We start from the raw sequence: 16,701 nt of genomic DNA on the forward strand, positions 1-16,701 counted from the left end.
ACAACACAAGCACACCAAAGAAACAGCAATCCACACACATACACCTAAAATCTTACATCTAAACCTACACTAAACTGTACATACACCACTAACTATCCACTTACCTTAACCCAAACCCTAACCCTAAGGTCCGTCACTATCGCACACTCACCTCACCCACGCCCTAACCCTAACTCACCTACCCCGCCCTAACCCTCACATCCACACAATCGCACACTTACCTGACCTGCACCCTAACTCTAACTCACCTAACCTGCCCTAACCCTCATGTCCACACAATCGCACACTTACCTGAACCCGACCCGTAACATTCCACCACAGAGCTGAAAATAGCAAAGCAACAGAAACTGACAACCAAATTCTTTCCCTGGGAAAAAATTTGGTTTTCTGCAGCTTCACTATTTTTAGCGTTTGCTGAATAGGGTTTGATATTAGAACATTCGATGTTCTGAAACATCGATGTTCTAATATAGACCCCCCACACCCCCTGCTACTTATATATATCAACTCCAAGATTGCACTTCACTACACTAAGTGCAATCTTGGAGTTGACATATTTAAGTAACAGGGGCTGTGGGGGGTGCAGGGGGGCTTGCCCCTCTGCTTACACTTGGTGGAAAATGCTATGATTTATGTTGTTTAAACTCAGTATATGTATGATATGTGTTTTCAGTGTTTTGAGTTTCAGTGTTTTGAGTTTTCAGTGTTTTGGTTTTCTATATTATGAAGTTTTCTCATTTTCAGTGTTTTGAGTTTTTAGTGTTATGAAGTGAATCTATATATATGTATATATATATATATATATATATATATATATATATATATATATATATATATATATATATACCAAATGTCTAAATATGGTCATGTATGCTGATAATATCATGTATGCTGCAATATAACTTAGAATGAGAAACAGTGCATGCAAGAATTATATTATAGTCTCAACTGTACATACAATAAATGACTGTCTATGCATTATGTGAAGGATAAATGCCCACAAAGAGCATTTACATGAATGTGATACAACATGTACCACTACATGCCACACACAATGTTATTGTGCCAGTGTGGCAGCATGACAACACAATGTTACATGAGTCACATGGGCAAGAACTGGTCATATTGTTGAACAGACATAAGACAGTAACAACCAAGAAAGAAACTGGTGCAATGCATACACATGGATAACGTGTAAATATAGAAGAGGGGCCCATCTCACTGTGTTATGTGTGAAATATGCAAGTAATACAGTTTTTGAGTTGTCATTTCACCCATGTATAAAGTGGGACAATAGAAGCAATTGTTAAGGTGTTTGCCTTACAAACACATGGTGCAGGGTTTGAGTCTCACAAAGGATAATTGGCTAAGCTTAAAATGGCTCACAAGGGCAGTTAGCTTAGTACTAATCTATGAACCTGATAATCTATGAACTTGTGTCTCACTTGCATCATGATAACTGAAACAGTCAGACCTGTTACACACAGGACCACAGTATATTAGACATAATATTATGCTGCTCCACATGCATAGGAGTACACACATACACACACACACACAATTAAGGCATAGCACCCCTGCCCTTATGCTGCAATGTATGCATTAAGTAGAGCACATCATGTAACTATAATAGCTTAATGACTGTGTACAGTGTTAATGTGTGTAATATGCCATGTGAACTTAATTCCACCTATTAGACAATGTCAGCTGTGTATGGCCAGATGTATATCAGCTATGCATGACATGCAATATGCTATGTCCGCATAATTGTGCCTATTCATTACATTACATTATGTGAAAGTGCAAACACCATGGTGGCAGGATTACATAACTGGATCATGCAGATAATACTTATGGTCCTCAGGCCCCACCCTGATGGGGTCAAACATCATGAATGACCTTACATGCAATCTCCTGGAAGGAGTTGTGCATGACCTGTGCCATGTCCTGAAAAAAGTTCCCCATCAGGTCCCTCATCTGCATCTGAAAGATATCTGTCATCATTTCCTGCATCTGGTCACAAAAATCTTCTCCCTGTCATGGTGGTTAACATCTCTGATGGCAAGCAGCAGAAATTATGGTATGTGCAGATCTAACTGTGACATGTTTGCTGAAGGTATATCACAATATAATATAGGTGTCATTTAAACATACATATCAGGCATTATGGCCCATAATGTGTCTATATACTTTGTATAAGATAAATAACTGAGGTTTGCAGATGTACAGTCAGCATCGTGCAACATTTCCATTGTCCTAGTATCAATGTGTAGGGACAATATCAATAGAAAGCCATGTGCGGACACTATGTTCATCACAGAGTGTTTTTACTTTACTCCATTGTGATACATGTGATTCAATGCACAGTTTATTCAAGAAAATTCTGTTATTACTTGTTCAAGTTTGAAACAGCCATTGGTATGCCTGAAAAACAAAATATACAAAAGCAGAACACATATACATCATAACATATCAATATAAGCATGGCATGACAGTGTGGCATACAATGGTGGCATGTGTTGACATGCAAAACAATTGCTACACTATGAGCTGACAGTGACAGCATAACCTTTTAAATGATGGCCTCTGATATAAACTCCTGACATAACAATCTGTCAGAAAAACATCATTTTGATGGTCCATTATTTGTATGTGTGACTGATACAATGAAGATGAGATGTCGATAGCAGAACTAAGCTGAAGTGTAACTGAGGTTTATGTTCAACTAAAGTGCCATGTGGACATCCCATGAATAACAGATACTTCTTAATGAGATATAGAAAACAAGCATTGGAAATATTAATAGCTATATGCAAATGAGATGAACAATGCAACATGGTTAATGGCTGACATCACAAAATCAGAGAATTAGAATGCAGTACAACACATCAGAAAAACTTGACAATCATAAACAGCATGTGATACCTACCAATGTAATTTGTTCCATACAGTGTGCATCATTAAGAAATGTATAACTGCCACTACCTGGATTTGTAGTTATTCTTATTTATGTACCTGATCAATTTACTGAAATGCTGATCACTGGATATTTAACAAGCAGATGTGTAACAACATTGGGTTTGTGTACAACAATTGGAGAAAAAGGTTGGCAATTTTCTGTCAAACAATCCATTGCCGTTGTTTACTATAGAAGTAGATTTCAGAAATCATCTGCCATCCTCATAATGAATGAAACAGCAGACACCCAATTAGCAATAGAATAGGCAGGATATGCAAAACATGCTTTTCCTAAAGAGGTAACAGACTTGGTAAAAGTACTATGACAGTTACTATGATATTTATGTCATTTAGGTTGTGTTTAAAAAGAAAATTATTTTCTGTAACACCCTGCTTATAACCTAAAAGTGAAATTTTGCAATACATTTATAATGTTATTCACATGAAATCAATGATTATTACAGTTACCTTGCAGATACATTATGGGTAGTCTTGCATTAATATTAGTTTGCCTGATTCTGCAAGCAAAAGTGTCTGTTGAACAATGTTATGATTGCTTCTGGGGAAATTAATTGTTTACAGTTGGGACACATAACGCTCTCCTTCCACTGCTCCTCCAGCTTGTGCATTCACTCAATGCACAGCACTCATTTGCTGACTTGACTCTGTCCTTATCATCTGCAAAAAGAAAAAAAGATAAGTCTTTCTGGCATGGAAGGATTCTGTCAGTTGATTATATATTGCTCTGTATGTAATAATTAATGCTACGGCAGGGCTAGCCACCCGGCGATGTGAACCTTGGCTCTAGATGATTGGCACTGTTATAGAGGCACCCTTACTCATTGTGCAAAATTGGGGAAAAGGGGTTGTGAATGGATGGATAAATTAACAGTGAAGAATTTTGCGCCTCACATGTTCTAGTACTTTGACATGACATACAAGTTCACATTTATTTATACTTATATATATATATGTACTGGCAGTGAAGTGCACATACAGTCATAGTGACTGAACTGGGATGTTTCCAGAATCTTTACAGATAATGGATTAACAACTGTGAATTAAGTGCTATAGGTGTTAATGACATATAATGGGCTTTGAGTGGGTCTCTGTTATCTTTTTTACTTTCTGTAAAAGGACTGCTTTTCTTCTGTCTCTAATCACCCTCATTTATCTTTGGCTCAGAGCTTGTTTTACAATATACTTAGAAGTTATCCAGCTACAGCCAGAAAAGTAGCTAAATTGTTGGCCTTTGTTCAGGGTTTTCTTTTGTAGACCGAGAGGAAATGACAGTCCCCTCCCCCCACACTACTGCAGAGGTATTAAAGCTGTCACTGCACAGAGAGACCCTTGCAGAATCAATCTCTTTGTGCTGCCTTTTCAGGTGTATATTTCTGTGCACCCCGGATGACTACAGACATCTGAATCTGGATTTCAGCATGCCAAACACATGCTCAATGATGTTTCTTGCTGCAGTGTGTGATCTATTATATGCATCCTCTGCAGGGTATGATGGGGATCTATATTATGTCATTAGCCATAGCTCTAGTGGATAAATGTAGTTACCTGTTTGTAGAAGGACATGACACATATGTTGTCATCATGCATACTGTTGACAGGTTTGGATTCTGTTTACAGCATAGCTGTGTTCCTGTACTTACCAAGTAGTAGTCTCTCAGGTATTTCACCATTTTAGAAGGAATCCCTTAAACCACTTTCTCACCATATAAACAGCATCATGTGCACTCCCAGGGTGTGTCACCATTATATTTGTTATGATGCCATCAGCTGTGCACACCACCTGGCAATTAAACAATGGCCACCCCTTTCTATTTAATTTCTGCTTCTGTCCTTTTCTATTTATGCAAATTTCTGCTTCAAGTATTACAGGGATCTTGATAGGAACATGAGTGCAGTCTATTGCACTGAGTACATGGGGGAAATTGACAATGGTGTTAAAATGGTACATGACATTCCTGCACTCTGTGACCATGGCTGGAAAGTGAATGTATTCACCCACATTTGTGTACACTGCTGCTAGGGAATGGGAGAATATGTGACTGGCAGCTGTCTGGGACACACCTACTGCATCTCCCATATGCTACTGAAATGTCCAAGATGTCAGTATACCTAGGCTCAGGTATACTTTGGTTTCGACAGGCATGAGGTTACCTCACAAGGTACATGCATACATGCGCGGGGCACATGCTTTAAATTTGAGGCTGTTGTAGTAACATGGGTTAGTACACAGGTTAAAGATGATTTTACTCATAGATTGATTAGTTAGTTAATAAATATGTGACTTTTAAGATGACAGTATTATTGAATGCTTTATAAGATGAAATTTATTTTAATGAAGTTCCTTAAAAATAAGGTGGAATGAAAATGCTCCTTGGTGTGATTTATGTTTTTTTTTTTTGGGGGGGGAGGGCGTTAGTCCATTTAACACAGGAGGTTTGATTATTTTAATTAGTTGTAAATCACAATAACGGAAGATGAAAAACTGACTGTCTTAAAGCTGCATTCTGCAGAATCTCAAGTCAAATTCACCTGCTGCAAAATTCAGTCTGGAACACCTCAGCTATGTTTTCCAGCAGTCCAGATGCAAAAAAAGTCTCAATTGGAAGACTCCACATAAAGCATATCCTACCCTTTAGAGCACCATAACAAGTAGCATCCTCTTTCTTCTACTGCAACCAAAGCTCATCCTATTATTACCTACACAAACTTTGAAACAATTGATTCTTTGACTGGCTACAACATAACTGCTTCTACCAGCTTCTAAGCAACTCAAATTGAAAAGTCCAAGTAAATGTTAAACAATAAAAACAAATGATGCAGCAATCATACATCACCATCTTGAGAGCCAGGCTTCATAACTGAAGGCATGGTCTAAAACATGTCTGTTTCATTTCACTCCATCCAAGTGTATACTGTTCTACCTGGGAAATGATGGTGTGAATGCAGAATATGCAGCTCGAAGGCTTAGGCTAAATAATTTGGGGAAGGAATAAGAAAATGATTATTATACAAAAGTAAAATTATCAGCCTTGATGTCAAAGGATGGTACTAATGGAAAATCAAATGTTGGGACACAGACATTGAGGACTGGAATCAGAGGGCGGTATTCCCTTGTATCAGGCAATGGTTAGGCTACAGATGGAATCATGCATGCACTTCTGGAGGATATTTATGGGAGGAGAGTTTAATCTGCTGGACATGATACTGAGAAAAGTGACAAGGATGGTGAAGGTAATGGAGACAAGGATGGTGAGGGGCATGGAGGGTATAATGTATGGCCAGATGTTGTAATGCTATGACTTAGGTCCATAAGGCACTAAGATATAAAAAGCATGCGATTATCCTGTTTAGGAAGCAATAGAGGGTATTACCAGCAGATAATGGGGAGACAATTTAATCGTGACATGAGGCAATACTTTTTCATAAAGGGGTGGCTGACAGATTGACTCAATTGCTAGAGTGGGGGCAGGAAATAAGAAAGTTATGGTTGTTAAAGCAGATTGTAATTATTTGAAAAGATGGGATAGAAAGGTTGTGGTAGCTCCTTCAGGATAGCTTTTACAGCTGGGCAGACTAAATAGACTTTAAGCTTATGTTACAGCACTTTGAGCTTCTGCACTCAGTATGTTAGCCACGACAGTAGTGGTAGTGACTTAGACATCAAAGTGCATCAGTTTAGAACTGCACGAGTCTGTGCTTCAAATCCATTCTGTTGCCCATCTGCTATAAATGTGTACAGCAGCTGCATGAATTCTCTCCTTTACCTTTCCTGGCAGAGAGGGAGCAGTGAGAGTCTTTTTTGACAGCTTGACAAATCCTGTCACTTGAAATATGGCCATATTCTTCCAGTCATTGTTCTTCTTCAGCAACAATGATCTCCAGTGCTACTTGCCACAATTCCTGTTTCAGAGAATATCCCAGCATGACACTTAGCAGGACGAATGTCCTTCTCCAAGAAAGAAAAATCATGTACTACATGATCTGAGGCACCAGCTCAAGGCAAGAGTCAAAAGAAAAGCACGATCATTCTAAGACGGAAAGAGAAGCTGCTTTAAGGGCCAAGATTCACTGTGGAAGGGATTGCAATGGCATCATATGTCACACTAGCACCCTATACATTGATAGGCTACTGGACATCTAGCTGGTCACCAACAGGAGGCAATCACCTATAGTGCATAAATCACTTCCCCCTCCCTGAGACAGGACAACTGGCCCTCAACCACTCTGCCTTCCATGGTTGACTCTTAGGTGTCAGCACTATTAGCCAAATCCTGGCCACTGACAATGAAAGAATAGAACTTTGCTCCTCCTATCATCATGCTGAGTAAATGAATCAGTGTTGTCATTACCCAGTGTTTTGGCATCTGTATAGGACCCAAGGAGTCTGTGGACTTTAATGGGATTACGCAGTTTGGTAAGTGTTTGACCCTGCACATCAGCCAATGATCTCTGATGATGAGGTGGTTTTCTGTCTGGTTCCACTGTTTTGTCACCCAGACGTCCCCTGAGAGTCTTCTCTACATGCTTCACTCCTAGTTACTTCTCAATATGCATATCTGTTGTCATGCTTGTTCACCTTCTCCTAAATTTAAGATCTGTCTTCATATCCTTGTGGCAATATTAAGATTCAGAACTCTGTGTGAGAAAATCCCCAGCTTTTGCCTAGAAGGTAAAGACCTAACTATAACCCAGATGACCCAGGACCGATTAGTAATGCAAGTACTGAGAGACCTGGCAGGAGAGGATGGGAGTGAGGGTCTTATGCTGACTTGCCCATCTTAGGAGGCAGGAAATTGTGCTCCCAATCAGCTGACTGATATCGTGCAAGCAAAGGCTTACTTATTCACAATGGCCATAAGACTGGGGAATGCAGGCTTGGCTGTCCCAAGTTGGTGGTAATAGCTATCAGGGGACATGTGTGTGTGTGTGTGTGTGTGTGTGTGTGTGTGTGTGTGTGTGTGTGTGTGTGTGTGTGTGTGCGTGTGTGTGTGGGATAACACAGGGAGAGAGTAAGATGCCCAAAAGTTGTTTGGATGCCCATATCACTCATCACTGATGGGGAGATTAGAACCATAAAAAAAGAAATAAAACACAATGGCTACATTCATAACAGCTCCACAACTGGTTCTCAGCAAGTATGCGAAGGATGGCCAACCATTTACAGAGCTTGATGGTCAGCAAGCAGTATGCAGAACAGGATGGTACACAGATGTCTGCATGGTGAAGTCAATCTTCTCTTTTAGAGACAACTGCATGGTAATGGTTTACAATACCTACCCCCTTAAGTCTGCTCTGAGACCTGTAGTCTGCATAGGTGGAACACACAATGCAACTGTCAGTTTGTGTGTTAGATTTCCATGCCGCTTGTGGCAATATGTCTGATTATGCCCCTCCCCAAACTTCCATTCCTGTCGAATTTTAAAATGGTGGTGAGAGGTTATGGGTTTATATGTTACCTAAAGGATGAAAGCTGCATGGCATATCCTCAAGCCCAACACATTGCATGTGTGAGGTGCTTTTCTTATTATGTTCTGACCTTTATTTTGCCCTCAATGTCCAGTTATATTAATGAAGAACATTAACATGCTTCTAGTTTCATGTCCCTCTGTAGACGTCCATTGGTGCCCTCATGTACAGAAGTTTATGCATGATATAAGCTGTCAGAAAGTGCAAAAATGCATGCTTACGGCCATGAGAGAGGAAAACTGGCCATCACCCTTCCCAGTTTCCCCACCCTCCAGTCGTCTGGTACCCAGGCTTCTAACCAAACCTGTCTTAGTGGTGCAGCAGAAGGAAACTATTCCCATTTTGCATTCAGCTGCCAATTCATTTAATAGTTGTATCAGGTCACTATGACGTTTAAAGACATGCAAGTAGGTGCGTGCATGAATGGTTGTGCCTTCTTTGAAGGTTGGGCATTGGGCTGGCAACTCGCCGCCGTAAAAAATCCACTGCCAATCATTAGCAGACCGGAGGTCCGCTGTGACGACCCCTAACTCTGAAAAGACAAAAGAAATTAGTGTTATTAGGTTACTCTCTCCCCTACAGAGTATGTGTTTAATTCCCTGAATCTTTCTTTACTTCTACCTCCATCTAACGATCTGCAGTGTTCTAAAAGCGCGGTTTTGAGTACTTGGCACAATAGTCTAAGCATACTTTCTGTATCAGTCTGCATAGGGACAACAGTGCCTCCATCTTTTTGCTATCAGTCTTTGTTTCATTGCATTTCAGCAGTCTGGTTTTGTTAACTGGCTTTGTCTGACCTCAGAGTTGAAGCATTTAAGCATCATAGGGGTGCATGTTGGGGGGGTGGGGCAGTCCTCCACATGAGGAATGCAAGAGTGTGGGATGTTGGCTTGCTGACTGTAAAAAATATGTCATATTTGGTTTTGCCATTTCAGCTTTATATATCTTTGTTCCATTGTTATGCTCTGTAACAAGTTACTACCAGTTTCAAAAGTCCTGTTTGGTTTCTTTCATTTTGGTCTTTTGCCATTTTTGATATTCTGGTTTCACTCTTTTGATATTCAGCAAAATAGATATCACCACTTGACACAAACCCAGAAAAAAATCTTGAAAAATGTAAACAAGAGAAACCTACAGTCTATCACAGCAACCACAAATAACGAGTCTCCAAGTGTTGAAACAGGAAGGATGCAAGCTTCTTGTAGTCAATGTTTTGATGAAATGAGGCTTTCTGGCTTGCATAATCACTGCACCAAGAAGTCAGAGCAGAGTGTGAAAGTGAGTTTACTGTTGTTTTCCCCCCTCCTTCCTTTTCTCTGAGCTTGAGTTACCTCATCATAGGTATATTTCAAAACTGGAAATATGGGGACTTGCCCCCACTTTGGGAGGTGCAGAGGATCCATGCAAAATAAAATTGCACCTAAATGTTTTTCAACCTTGGGACTATTATTTATTTAACAGTGTGATTTCCCAAGAATTTAAATGTTTGAGTTAAGGTTAATCAATTGTCAGTTAAATAAAACATGATTAGTCATAGATAATCAAACAATCAGAAATCAGATAGCAAATATAAATGGAAATGATCTGCATCGTTAGTGGAAATAAGAAAAAAAGTACAATGTTGGAGAAAGAAGAGACAGTCAAGACAGAACAACACTGCCACTACACATACAGAATTGGATAGCTTGGATCGGGGAATTATGGAGGTAACACAGTACAACTGGTAGTGATAAGAGCTTGCACATGATTACAACCATTTTCACTTTGTTTTTTACAACACGGGTTGTTTAGCTTCTTACTGTAAGGCCATTAAAAAGGTTGTATGCTTGGGTAAACTGTTGGAAGGAACAGTACTGGAAGTATCACAGAATGTTACTTGAAATACTAGTTCAGTAATCGGGGTAAGATGCTTTAGAATTTACTTCAGAGAATTTGTAATCTGTTTTTTTCAAGATTAGCTTTTACATTTTGTAAACAGCTGGTCTGTTTCATGACATATACATTTGGAGCTGTAAGTATGAGAGGAGCAGATCTGCGGTTAACAAGTAAATGAAATGCTTCTGATTATTTTGGTCCATTGTTACAATAGTGCTACAGCAGGAAGAAATCAGCTGCACTGAAATAAAGATTCTCCCCAATAATCATATGTGGAACATGAACTGGCCTGTAGTAAGATACTTGACTGCACACAACCATCAGATGGGTGGATCTGGCATAATGGTTATGGTCCTCATATCCTAGACACAAGGTACAGGGTTTGATTTGGACCCCAGGTTAGTGCCTACACTTAAAATGACCCTTCAGGGCAGTTAACCTAGTATTTAACAGTATGTGTTCTAAGGCAATCAGAGAATCCGGTAAACTTATTAAGGTTGGGGGTTGGTGATATGGTTAAGGTGTTTATCTCCCATAAAGAAAGTACAGAGTTTGATTTTCACCTTTGGAAGGGAAATTGGCTAAGCTTAAAATAGCCCACAAAGGCAACTAATCTAATACCTGTGAGCCCATAATAATTAGAAGAGCAGGAAATGAAAATATATAAAGCACTTGATGTACATGCTGTTTCATAACACACTCTGTGATGAACTGATTGTTCTGAAAATCAACAGTCCATGAAAGCTACATTATCTTCTGCTGAACTGCTCTGTAATGCACAAGTAGAGAGAGCTCTCTTTTATGCATGGTTGGAGTATGCTGATACACACTTCCAGACCAACTCCAATACACATGGCTGGGGCATGACATCTGCCTAGCAACAGTGTATGACACAACTGAGAACACACAGTCTGCGTGACAGCAGCCTGCCTCTTCACCTGATGACAATGTTATCTCACATTTCAGAACCATTCCCTGTGCATTTGTTCATCAGCCATCTGTAAAGCCATCCATACCTTTCACTAATCACCCAGGTGTGAAGCTTAATAATTCAGTGTCCGTTCCTAAAAGTGACCTTTTTGTCACAGAAACAGAATATGAAGGGTAGCCTATAAAGATAAAGCTTCATAAAGACAGTTACACGTTACAAGTTACTGGAAGTCTTTTTTCATTGTCCAGCACTACTGCACACAACTGTTTTTATATCTGAAGACCTGCTTGATGTATAAGTTTTCAGGTCAAGCCATAGGAATACATTATTGTATAGCTTAACTTGTTGTTACTATAAATATCTTTACTTCCAAATATCTCTTGGATTCTTTAGTCTTTGATCTGCAAGGCATTTCTGAGTACATCTCTAGTTACTAGACTGAAAGATAGAAATTGCCTGTTGCAGCTAGAATACTGTGAAAAGTAAAGCATAAGTTCCCAACTTGTTACAGGGTAAGGAGACACTATGAAAGATTATAAAATGCTAATACCACTCCCAAAACCTAAAACTGGATAGTAGAGAGAGGAAACATTCAGCAGGATCATTCTGACTATATTGGTAAACAGACTAATTAAATTTGAAAGATGGGAAGAGAAATTAGCATTGATCTGTGTTACCCAGGACAGAAGCAAATCAGAGAACAGAGTGGAATTTTTTTGACAGTATGACAGGGCACTGGATCATGGAGTGATACATCATCTAACTTACTTCCATTTAGATCTGTCAACATACACCCATAATAAACAGTTTAATCCATGTGACATTTCTAAAAGAGTGCAAAACTGACTAGGTCAAAGAAGTTAGAGGATGTTGGTCATTTGTATACTCTGACAAAGAAGGTAAAGTAGCTAGTGGGATACTACTAGAGCAGAGTTACTTCACTGTAATATGAGTAAGGTAGATGGGCAAGTCTGTCAGTGCTTTCGACTGAACATGAAGCTGCAGCAGAGTATAATTTTCAAAACGGGATTGGGAGAAACAAGCATCAGTCTGAAAAATGCTGGTAAATTGATCAATGCTTTGGCTAAAAAGTATTATTGAACACATGCGCAGAATAATATAGGTAACCATAATATTTATTTATTTGTTTGTCTAAATGTTTATTCATTTGCATATTCTTACTGGGAAGGTCTGACTGTGTCATGCAAGACCCCTTTTCAGCAGAGGCCCAGGGAGAAAAGCTCCAAAAACTTATTTAGTGAGAGAAAAACATCCAAGGAGAATACAGCAGACCATTTGTGAATACAAACAATATTTGAAATATATTGATTACAGATCCACCACAGACTAGGTGTCTAGGTTAATGTGATAAGTAGCAGTTGTCTAAGAAGGAAAGATAAAAAATATAAAAATATTGTCAGAGTTACATACTAAAATGTGTAAAAATCTAGAGGACTGAGTGTAACGGTGAGTGAAGGAGGGTAGCATTATTAATCTGCATGATCAAGGTTATAAAAAATAAAAAGTTATGGTTTCACATCAACAGATATGAAAAGAGCAAAATTCTATAGAGGAAAAACTCTGCAGTTTGAGAGAAGGAACAGTTGGAGGCACGACTAATTAACCAGGAGAGGAAGAGTGGGGCAGACTTTAGAGTTAAGGAGATGTGTGTAGAGATTTTTCATGAAACTGCTTTCAGTTTAAGGTTATCTGAGGACAAATGGCAACTGATTCCAGAGTTTGGCCACATGGCATAAGTACAAAGCAGAACCATGTGCATTTAAGGCCCTGTCCTGCTAGGTAAGCTATTTGTAACTTTAGAGAAGAGTTCTCTTGTAGGACAGTACCATTTTATCATTGAGATTAGCAAGGACATTTGGATGGTTGGTTGATAAGTGAGCGGCCTTCAGCTGGGTGTATTGAAGATAGCTGGGAAATTCCATCCAGTTATTTTTATCTAGAGCAATGCAGTGGTGAGTTCTTGTAGGGAGGCAAATTTTACATTTTTTTCTTGTAGCATTGTTCTAGTCTTTGTTGTTAAGTAGTTTGGAGGTTAATATGGATTGGAACAGCATAGAGAAGACTGAGAAGGGAGAAAGCATTGGCTGTAGCATTATGGACTTGATCTGAGAGATATGATTCTGTATAAGGCACCTAGTTTTTGACATTTTATTGACACTGGATATATGGAAGTCAATTTTTAATTTATTGTCCTGGGTAACGCCAATGAGTTTGGTGTTTGGAATAATATCCAGAATGAAACTGGTGGAAGGACTGGATCTAAGTAGGAAGAACATGACTTTTGTCGTTTTATCATTGAGTATTAGGCCTTGCTGATGTAGCCAGAGTTTGATTGAGGAGTATAATTCCTGGATTTGGCTTGTAACTCATTAATGAATGGAGTATAGCAAACAAGGGTGGAATTATTTACATACTGAATAAGTGAGGAGGGAGCAGATGCTGTATGAAGATTACTGACAAATACATTAAACAGCAATGGTCCCAGTATAGAGAATTGAGGGATACCTGTTTTAACTGGGAGTAAGGAAGAGTACGTTGTTTGCCACATGACACATTATTTTCTGTTGCTTAGGTGGCAATGCAACCATTTGATAGTGTTAATAGAGAGGATAAGACTGGTGATCTTATGGAGTAATTTAGAATGGGATACTGTTTCAAATGCCTCTGAGAGATCAAGAAAGGTGGCAGAAACCAAAATATTGTTATTACGGTGTAGCTTAATGGTATTTAGGAAAGATACTAAGGCAGTTATTATGCTGTAGTTAGGACAAAAAAAAACATGCTGGGAGCTACAGACTAGGATATGGTCTAAAAGCTACTGTTAGCAATTGTGAGGAACACATCTTCCCACTATCTTTGATAGTGTAAGTATTATAGCAATTGCATGACTAGCTACTTTACCTTCTTTGTACTCACAAATGGTCATTAGCTTTTCCACCTTTATGAAGAGGTAATATGTAACTTTGCTTCCAGATTTTGGGGCATTTGGATTCATTTATAGACCTATTGAAGAATATGGAGACTGGGACCGCTAGGGCATCTGTGGCTAGTTTTATGAATTTGGTCGGAAGATTGTCAGCTGCTAAAGTGTTTGGCTTAAACATAAGGAGGAGGTTTGCAGTGGTTGTAGTTGAGATAGGTAGGCTAAATGGGATTGGAGTAGAATTAAATAAGCTGGTTTCTGGTGTTATTGTGAAGGAGGGAAGCAGCTGTGTTGACGTTTGAGTTAAAAGAGCAAGCTATGTTGCCGTCAGTGTCATTAGTTGTAAGGTTAGATTGGGGTGGTTTATCAGGGTTTAGGAGATGGTTAAATGATACCCAGAATATCTTTGGGTTTGTTTTATGGTCATTGTGTAAGGTAAAATATACATTTTATTGTCTTTTTTTACCTGTTTTTGACTTAATTTCATGAATTTCTGGAGTATTCAAAGGCCAGAGTTCTCTAGTTCTTTTGCTACCTCTTCCACCTTCTATCTCTTTTTCTCATTAGCTGTTTTGTGTTCTGAGTTAATCAAGGTGTGAGATTTCATTTCGATGCATTTTCTTCTTAGGGAGGGCTTGGCCATTTAGAATATCTAAGAAAATTGTGTTAAATGTTTCTATTGCTTCATCTAGGGCGAGATGCTTTAGATGATACCAATTTATTTGTTTGAGTGCATCTATGAACGTCTTGATGTTGAAATTTGTTAGGTTGCTGACTGTAGTATAATGAAGAAATGATGGGTTCCTATTGTAATTTCTAAGTTGGGTGGTGATCACTAATGTTATCAGGTAATGTGTCAGACTGGCAGATTTTTGGGGGGCAGGTTGTAACAATCAATTCCACGGTTGAGAATGAATGTTAAGTTTTATTCAAGCTGTTTGAGGCTTCAGTAAGTTGTGTAAAGTTGTTCAGGTTCAGTGAATAAGTGTCACATGAAGTGTAAATGGTTGCCCAATTAATGATGACATCACTAAACATGATTTCTAGTATGTTTCCTGATAGCCAGGAGAGGATGGCTTCTATACCGATGAGACAGATTTCATATGGTTTCAATGAAGTTTAGTAATCAGCATTTTAGAATTATTAAATATGGAAATACCATAGTGGCATTGCTAAACATGTAAGGAGTCTGGATACATGATAACATTAAGACAACTTCAGTGTTTGGGATGGCGAAGGACTGACATCTAGAAATTCAGAAAAATGTAAGTCACCACTGTAACATTAAGGCAACTTCTGTGTTTGGGATGGGGAGGTACTGATATCCAGATACTCAGGGTAATATAGGGAAGTAATGACATCCAGCTACTCTGAGTAATATAGGTAACCATGGTAACATTAAAACATCTTTCCTGATTGAGATGGGGGAAGTACTGACATATTGTTTTACCAAACTTAACAGGTTTTTATTCAAAAGATTTAACCTTCTTTACTGTTGAAGAACAATTAATGGAACAATATAAGCTGGCTGCAGTCAATCTGTGACAAAAGGTAGGGGGTAAGAATGAAAAAAAAAAATGACAACAGCATTTATTTATTTAATTATTTTGTATTCATTAATGAAGATAGAGCACTGATCTACATAAACCTTTTTCTGGCTCAGGCTGGGAAATCTGTCTAGTTAAGTGACTTGCTCAGAGTCATGCAGTAGGCAAATTCTCTTGTTCTAAAATATAACAAAAAGCCAGTGTTGTTTTAGGGTCTGCTGAAAAACACCTTTTCTGCTTTGAGCTATGCATTATGATCAAAATGAAAGTTCAGCCAGCTTGTCTTCCCTCAGTTGCCAGCCTTATAGCACTTGGTATACTCAGGCAGTGTAGTAACGTTATAGCACTTGGGATACTCAAGCGGTGCAGTAACCTTATAGCACTTGGTATACTCAGGCAGTGTAGTAACCTTATAACACTTGGTATACTCAGGCAGTGACGTAACCTTATAACACTTGGTATACTCAGACAGTGTAGTAACCTTATAGCACTTGGTATACTCAGGCAGTGACATAACCTTATAACACTTGGTATACTCAGACAGTGTAGTAACCTTATAACACTTGGTATACTCAGACAGTGTAGTAACCTTATAACACTTGGGAAACCTTATAACACTTGGGAAACTCAGGCAGTGTAGCAACCTTATAACACTTGGGAAACTCAGGCAGTGTAGTAACCTTATAATACTTGGGAAACTAAGGCAGTGTAGTGACCTTATAGCACTTGGGATACTCAGGCAGTGTAGTAACCTTATAGCACTTGGGATACTCAGGCAGTGTAGTAACTGGCTGATGCTCACAGACAATGAATTACTACTTACCCCATCACAAACTACTTGTATGTGATGCAAATATTTAACTAAAATAGAGGCATCACTTATGCAGTAAACGTGGTCTGTGTGTTCCACACCCCTCGATGGTACACTAAGACTGGTATCGGAACCTAAGGATTATTAC

The sequence above is a fragment of the Protopterus annectens genome, chromosome 13.part0 (assembly GCF_019279795.1).
Source record: "Protopterus annectens isolate FY-2018-M chromosome 13.part0, PAN1.0, whole genome shotgun sequence".
Classification (NCBI taxonomy): Eukaryota; Metazoa; Chordata; order Ceratodontiformes; family Protopteridae; genus Protopterus; species Protopterus annectens.